Raw genomic sequence first — 7,144 nt, 5'->3', positions numbered from 1 at the left:
GATTTTGTAATACTGTATTTCACTATATAACCTCAGTTTCCTGTTAAAAATAACTGTGGAATGCAAAACTCCAGTGGGTGTAACAAGATGTCCGCTTGCTCCCTTCTCAGTGCATCGTTACTATAGAGGAGTGCGGGGTGTAACAAGATGGCGGCGATGGAACGTCACTTCCGTTACCAATATTGACGGGTCGCCTAATCTGATGGAACCTAGACAATTGAATCAATCCACGGCAAAATGGAGGCAACCTGTAGCCCTACTCTAAAGCGAATGCGGACACTGTTTGAAACCAAATTTCCTAGAGTCTTTAAACTCTACCAAACGGAAAGTGAATCGAGCTGCTGCTTACGTCAGCATAGCCCGTCCATTGGCTGCCCGTGTTCGCCACTAGAGGTCCTGCCCGCGCCTTGTTGTGTGCTATGAGGGCGAAGCGCTTCGGATGGAGCAGCATTTGAACGTCATTCACCGGAAGACGTTATCGGATAGGGAAGTTGCAAATGTACCGGGAAGCGGCTGTGGTATGTGATTGCGATGGTGGGCTCTTTAGGCCACGCTGCCTTTAGTGAGTGGAGGAGGGCTGTGGGGTGGAATAGTCTGGAATGTCCGGGGTGCACATGTCCCAGAGGCCGGGCATTGGATGTAGTCATGTCTGTTTGAGTGGGGGATGGATGGCTCCACAGCTGTGAGGAAGTACAGAGTCCAGGAGGAGAGGTGGTGCCAGGGGCTCTGTGCCCCCATATCCTGCAATCTACACCCACCTCTCACACCTGCTATAATAAACTCCATACACACTTCAATGTATTACTATCATGAAAGTTTTCAAAGCCCAGCTGAATTTTGTTTACTTCTATATATATATCACAATTTTGTAAATATTTTATTCTATCTTTTCGTGTGCCAACACTGAAAAAATGACACTTTGCTACAATATAAAGTAGTGAGTGTACAGCTTGTATAACATTGTACATTTTCTGTCCCCTCAAAATAACTCAACACACAGCCATTAATGTCTAAGCCGCTGGCAACAAAAGTGAGTACCGTAAAGTACAAGCTGTACACTCACTACTTTACATTGTAGCAAAGTGTAATTTCTTCAGTGATGTAAGTTAAAATCAACGGAGTTACGTAACGCAGTTACTTTAGAGGGTAACGAGTAATGTAACTGATTACTCTTCCCCCTCATGGTAACTCAGTTCCCATTACTTGGGCAGCATTACCGCAATTACATTTACCACCCGGGAGACCCGGCGTGGCCGCACTGCCTGACCATTCGTTCCACCGTAGGGAGGGGGGCTTTCGCCCGCTGAGCTGAGAAGAGGGAGAGACTGTCTGGACTTGCCCCATCCTGGCCCGCTTTGCCAGAGAGCGAGAATGTAGGGAAGTGGGGCGGACACTGAAAAATGAAGTCAGCTGACACCAAACGAGTGAAGGGGAGGGTCTCTCTCCCCATGAGGAAAGGCATCCCTGGAGGCATTCAAGTAAGTGATTGGCGATTCGAATCGTCAGTCAATCGATCCATCCCAAGTCCTCCACCACCTCTGCTTCTTACTGATCCCATCCCTACCCACCCACCATCACTTCTACAACAGGTGATGGGGATACTGTAGGGATGAGATCAGTGGTGGTGGGGGATGGGATCAGTAAGAGGCAGAGGTGGGAGAGGATGGCACCACCACCACTGCCACCCCCCAGTACACCACTGCCACCCCCTCAAGTACCGCCGCTGCCACCCCTGTCAGTTACTTTGCTTAGTAGCGAATTGCTTTTCCAATGTAGTAACCAAGTTACTAACGCAATTACTTTTTGGGAGAAGTAATTTGTAACTTAACTAATTACTTTTTTTTAAAGTAAAATGACCAACACTGGTTGTCACATGAAAAGATAGAATAAAATAATCACAGAAATGTGAGGGGTCTACTTACTTTTGTGAGATAATGTGTATGTGTGTGTGTGTGTGTGTGTGTGTGTGTATATATATATATATATGAGGAGTGGTTATGCCAGGATCACGGCTGCACCGTTTACTGCAGTTGGCTTTCAGTTAAAACTGTGATCTGAGCATCTCTGCAGTCGCTCAATCACTTTCACAGTCCATGGCTGCCCACAGAGGAGAGGAACATCTGTACCTCCCTCCTTCTCTGTGATGAATGAAGCTGATGTTCTGTTGAATAGTACATGTCATCTGATAATGCCTCCGATCTGTGCATGCGCAGGTCGTAACGTCACTCCAGCTGATGTCCTGATCGGCTGGTGTGACCTCAACTCTGCGCATGCACAGATCGTCAGAGGCATTATCCGATGATCAGCAAAGCGCTGTGCTCTGTTGATTAGTGCAGATCGTCTTTCCACCTGTGATGTGATCAGTGCTGTCTTGCTCATGCGCAGACAGAGCAAGGCAGAATGTGACGATAAGTTTTTATTTTATTTTTCCTCTATCCTTTTGTTGATCGTCGTATTATGCCTCTGACAATCTGTGCATGCGCAGTGTTGACATGAAGCCAGCTGATCGGGACATCCGCTGGAGTGACGTTACGTCCTGCATATGCGTAGTTTGTCGGAAGCATTATCCAACCATCTGCACTGTTCGGTCGAACAACGGAAGCAGCATTCTGGTTTGATCAGATGCTTTGGAGGACAGACGAGGGAATCAAATGGACTCCAGATCTCTCTGTCACTGCCAAAGCTATCACAAGGGATGATGTTCGTCCCTTGTGATGGCAATAAAGTTGAATGAAAAAAATAAGTGTAAAAAAAAAATGTAAATAAAAAATTAAGCTTAGTTTTTCTTTACCTAAAAAAACTGCTTATGCAGCTAAGGGATGAATATAGATTAAAACAAACTGCAGTTTTGACTCAAGTTGAATATTGCCCTTGTTATAGGTGTGGACAATTATGTACCTCATGAAGTCCGACCTGAAAACTCTCAGGATGTTGCTAAGGCAGGCCATAGATTTTCTTTCTTGCAACCTGAGAAGAAAATCACTAAATTCCCACATAAACAAAGTCCGTGTTGGGGGAATCCCTCTTGCTGAGCTATTGTGTTCTCCCACTTGGAAGAAAACCCAGTGATTATTGCTAGTGGCTAGAAACCAATATGCTGGTTGTACCCAAGTCAGTCAATGGATTTGGGTACAACCAGCCTGCCCATACTTGATGGGGGAGGAGATGTGGTTTGTGCTATCCCAAGGCATTGTCACGTTGCTCCAAATGAGAAAAATTACTAAAGCAAAATGGAGATAAAGAGAGGATTGAAGAACAAGATTTGTGGGTACTTTTTTCAGATTGCGCAAAGAGTGTGACCAAGCAGTGTGAAAAGTGAATAAAATTCTAGGCAGCATCACGGGGGGGGGGTCAGGTCATCAGGAGGTCCTGACTCCTCTATATGGATCTTAGATCAATAGAACGAGTCCAGAGACTGGGAATAAAACATATTAAAAGAGACTTCAGGAACTTAATATGTACAGTCTGGAGGAAAGACAGGAAAGGGGAGACATGACTGAAACCTTTCAATACATCAAGGGGTGAGTATGGTTCATGAAGGCAGTTTTTACAATCTGATACTAAAATCAAGAACATGGGGTCATAACCTCAAACTAACTGCAGGAAAGTTCAAAACAAAACTTAAAGCGGAGGTCCACCCTAAAATGGACCTCCGCTCATCGGAATCCCCCCCCCTCCGGCGCCACGATTGGCACCTTTCAGGGGGGAGGGGGGTGGGGGGTGCAGTTACCTGGATAATCCAGGTAACTGCACCCACTTCCGGGATAGCTGTCTGCGGAAAGGGGCCTAGATTACGCCCCTTTGCGCAAGTGCCCGCCCCTTTGCGCAAGTGCCCCGCTGCCTGCTGGGAAACACACAGATCCCAGAGGCAGCGGGGACCATCCTGATTGCGCCGCGCGCCTCGCGCATGCGCAGTAGGGAACCGGGAAATGAAGCCGAAAGGCTCCATTTCCTGATTCCCATACCCAAGATGGCGGCGGCAGCACCCGAGTGTCGATCTAGAGATCGGCTTCGGGTGCCGACATCGCGGGCGCGCTGGACAGGTAAGTGTCACTATTTTAAAAGTCAGCAGCTGCAGTATTTGTAGCTGCTGACTTTAAAAAAAAAAAAAAAAACGCGGAGTCCCGGCGGACTCCCGCTTTAAAAACTATTTTACCGAAAGAAGGGTAGTTGATGCTTGGAATAAACTTCCAGCAGAGGTAGTGAGACAGTCAACAGTAAATGGCTTCAAACATAGATCTATAGTGAATATAAAAAGTTTACACACCCCTGTTAAAATATCAGGTTTCTGTGATTTAAAAAAAACAAGACCAAGATAAATAATTTTAGAACTTTTTCCACCTGTAATGTGACCTATAAACTGTACAACTCAATTGAAAAACAGATTGAATTCTTTTAGGGGGGGGGGGGGGTGGTGGTGGACCGCTTTGTCCAATCACAGTGGGAGCGGCTCCCCCTAACCCGCCTGCATGAAATCACGTACAGGTATGTGATTTGGTGCACCCGGGCCACCCTGCTGCAGTAAATGTACGCGGGGCGGTTAAGGACTGGAAGGTTTTACCCCCTTCCTGGCCAGGCCATTTTCCCCATTTGTCTTTCAGTGCAGCCACCATAGAGACCTTGGCTCCTATCATCTCAGAAAACAGCACCTTATACTGCAAGATTTAAGCCTTGCCGGCCCCTCAGTTCTGGTGTTTCCTCTAGCGGGTAGACACCGCTAAGGGGAGCTCTGTGGGATTCCACTCACAGGGGATTTGTTGTTTGGGCCAGGTTTGGAGGCCGTCTTAGATCGAGCGGCCATCAAGAAAAAGGCCTTTCAGACGTAGCAGACTAAAAAAGTCTCACCCTCAGAAGAAGTTTGAAGTCCCAAAATCTGATGGCAGAAGGTTTGGGGACAAGGGGGGGAGGGGGTGCAATTTGAGGAAGATTAGGGACCTTCCTCCCACAGTGGGAGATGATCACCTCCAACCAGCTGTGTTAGGGATCATAAGAGGAGGAAACCAGCTGGAGTTTTCAAAACCTCCCCCTCTCAGACTTCTGGTCACTGAGCTGCCAAAGTGCGCAGAAGTGTCATCGGCTCTTCTATCCTTCCTACAGGAGTTGGAGGAACAGTGGGTGGTGGTACAAGTCCAAACAGGAGAGACCGACAGAGGCTTCTATTCCCACATCTTTGTGGTTTGCAAGCCTTTGGGAAAGTTCAGGCTTATCCTGAAGCCTCTGAATGTCTTGGTAACTTACAGGAGGTTCCGAATGGGCTTGATCGGGGGAAGAAGTACCTTCATCAGGTAGAACTGTTTCATGGCATTAATAGATTTGAAAGACGTCTGCACATCCCCATTGCAGAAGGCTACCGGAAGTTCCTCAGGTTGGCAGGAAAAACCAGAGAAGTGTCGTTCCATCTACATTTCAGGGCCCTCCCCTTTGGTCTATCCTCTTCCCCCAGCATCTTCACCAAAGTCGCAATGGAGGTCCTGGCTTTTCTGCGGCTCAGAAGCATCTTGGTAGCGGCATGCTTGTACGATCTGCTCCTGTTTGCCTCGTCCCCAGGGCAGTTGTACCATGATCTACAGGTGGCAAGAAGCATCCTAGAAATCTTGAGGTGGCTCTTGAACCTGGAGAAATCCAACTTAGTTCCATCCCAAAGGTCACTTTCTTGGGCTATGTGTTGGATTCAACAAAGCAGAAGGTCTTCCTTCCCTTAGAGAAGATCCAGAATGTGGACAGGGCAATGTTGTTGCTCCAGGGTAGCCATCAGGTCTCAGTACAAGTCATGTTGGCTTACTAACATCCACTCTCCGGGCAGTGCAGTGGGCAGGACTGCATTTTTGCCCTTTGCAAATGTTCACTCTGGGGGTTTGGGACCACAATCAGGGGTCCCTGATATTTGTGCAGAGTCAAGTCAAGAGGTCCCTTTAGTGTAGAAAGGTGTCACAAGGCACGGAGTGGGTCCTACCAGTCTCCAGGACTGTCACGACTGATGCGAGCTGCACAGGTTTGTGGGCGCACCTAGATTCCCTGATGGTGCAAGGTACCTGAGTGAGAGAGGATGCAAAGAAGTCCTCGAACTGGAGGAAGCTGAGAGCAATAGCCTTGGCACTTAGCCTTTCAGAGAGCACTTCAGGGACAGCACGTGCGGGTTCACTTGGACAACTCGTCAGCGTTGGCCTATATCAACAGGCAAGGGGGTACCAGGAGCAGATCCCTGTGGAAACTATCCTCAAGTGGGCTGAAGCCAACGTTCTATCCCTCTTAGCTGTACATTTGAAAGGGGAACAGAACCGGGTAGCAGACTTTCTCAGCAGGAAAATGCTAAGGGAGGGTGACTGGGTTTTGAACCAGGACATCTTTCGAGATGGTCACTCGAAAGTGGGGGGTGCCATGTGTGGACTTCTTTGTTTCCAGGGAGAACACAAAGGCACACCTCTTGTCCCTAAGCAGATGGGACAGGGTGGTTGGAGTGGACACACTGGCTCAGAACTGGCAGTTCTCCAGGTGTTATCAGGAGTGGACAAGGAGTTAGCACTTTGAAAGGACAGGCATCCACCTTGAGCGTATTCCTTGAAAAGCCACTAGCAACAAATTCATGGATAGCCATGTTTTTTTTAAAGCCTTAGGCAGACAGAGATCAGTCAGAACCCCCCCATCCCCCGTCCAAGTGTGGGATCTCTCCTTCGTGTTACAGGCCCTCACTGGGGAGCCATTTGAGCGGCTGGGGTCCTGCGCGTTAAAATTGGTCACCCTCAAGACTGTTTTCGGTGGCAATCACTACAGCAAGGAGGGTTAGTGAACTCGGCCCTCTCCATTAGGGCACCTTTTTTCAGATTTTCCCAGACAGTGTGATTTTTATTTATTTAAATGGATCTGGCCTTTTAAACCCCTTTCGGCTGTTAGCAGAGGTTAAAAGACCGTAAACGGCCGCAAAAACGACGGTAAATCGCCGTTAAAAATAGTGGAGTTTTGCCACCAATGCCCCAGTATGAAAGTAGCCTAGATATAACTCCTGGAAAAAAGCATGGAATTGCCACTCTTGGAAATTGTTCATTTAATTGTGTAAAAAAGAAACTAATTACGGACATACCTCAAAACTATTTTATTTTAACATTCCAATCTTCTGGCTTTAAGAAACGCTTAAAAAAAAGATAAA

General features: G+C 47.5%; 1 protein-coding gene across 3 annotated transcripts in view; it reads left to right on the top strand.

Annotated features, from left to right (window-relative positions):
• Positions 1-349: 349 nt before the first annotated feature.
• The window catches only part of ZSWIM9 (zinc finger SWIM-type containing 9), a 68,082-nt gene continuing 61,287 nt past the window's right edge, over positions 350-7,144 (top strand). The window contains exon 1 of one of the 3 annotated variants that reach the window (XM_077457347.1): positions 350-518. The gene's annotated coding sequence lies outside the window, so the exon portion shown is untranslated. The remainder of the gene's footprint in view (positions 519-7,144) is intronic. The other 2 variants (XM_077457349.1, XM_077457348.1) reach the window with 2 other exon arrangements.

This window comes from Lithobates pipiens, unplaced genomic scaffold, assembly GCF_037356315.1.
Source record: "Lithobates pipiens isolate NorthernLeopardFrog02 unplaced genomic scaffold, aLitPip1_a1.2 Scaffold_27, whole genome shotgun sequence".
Classification (NCBI taxonomy): Eukaryota; Metazoa; Chordata; class Amphibia; order Anura; family Ranidae; genus Lithobates; species Lithobates pipiens.
Note: the sequence above shows the minus strand (reverse complement) of the source record. Positions and strands in the feature narration are given on the sequence as shown.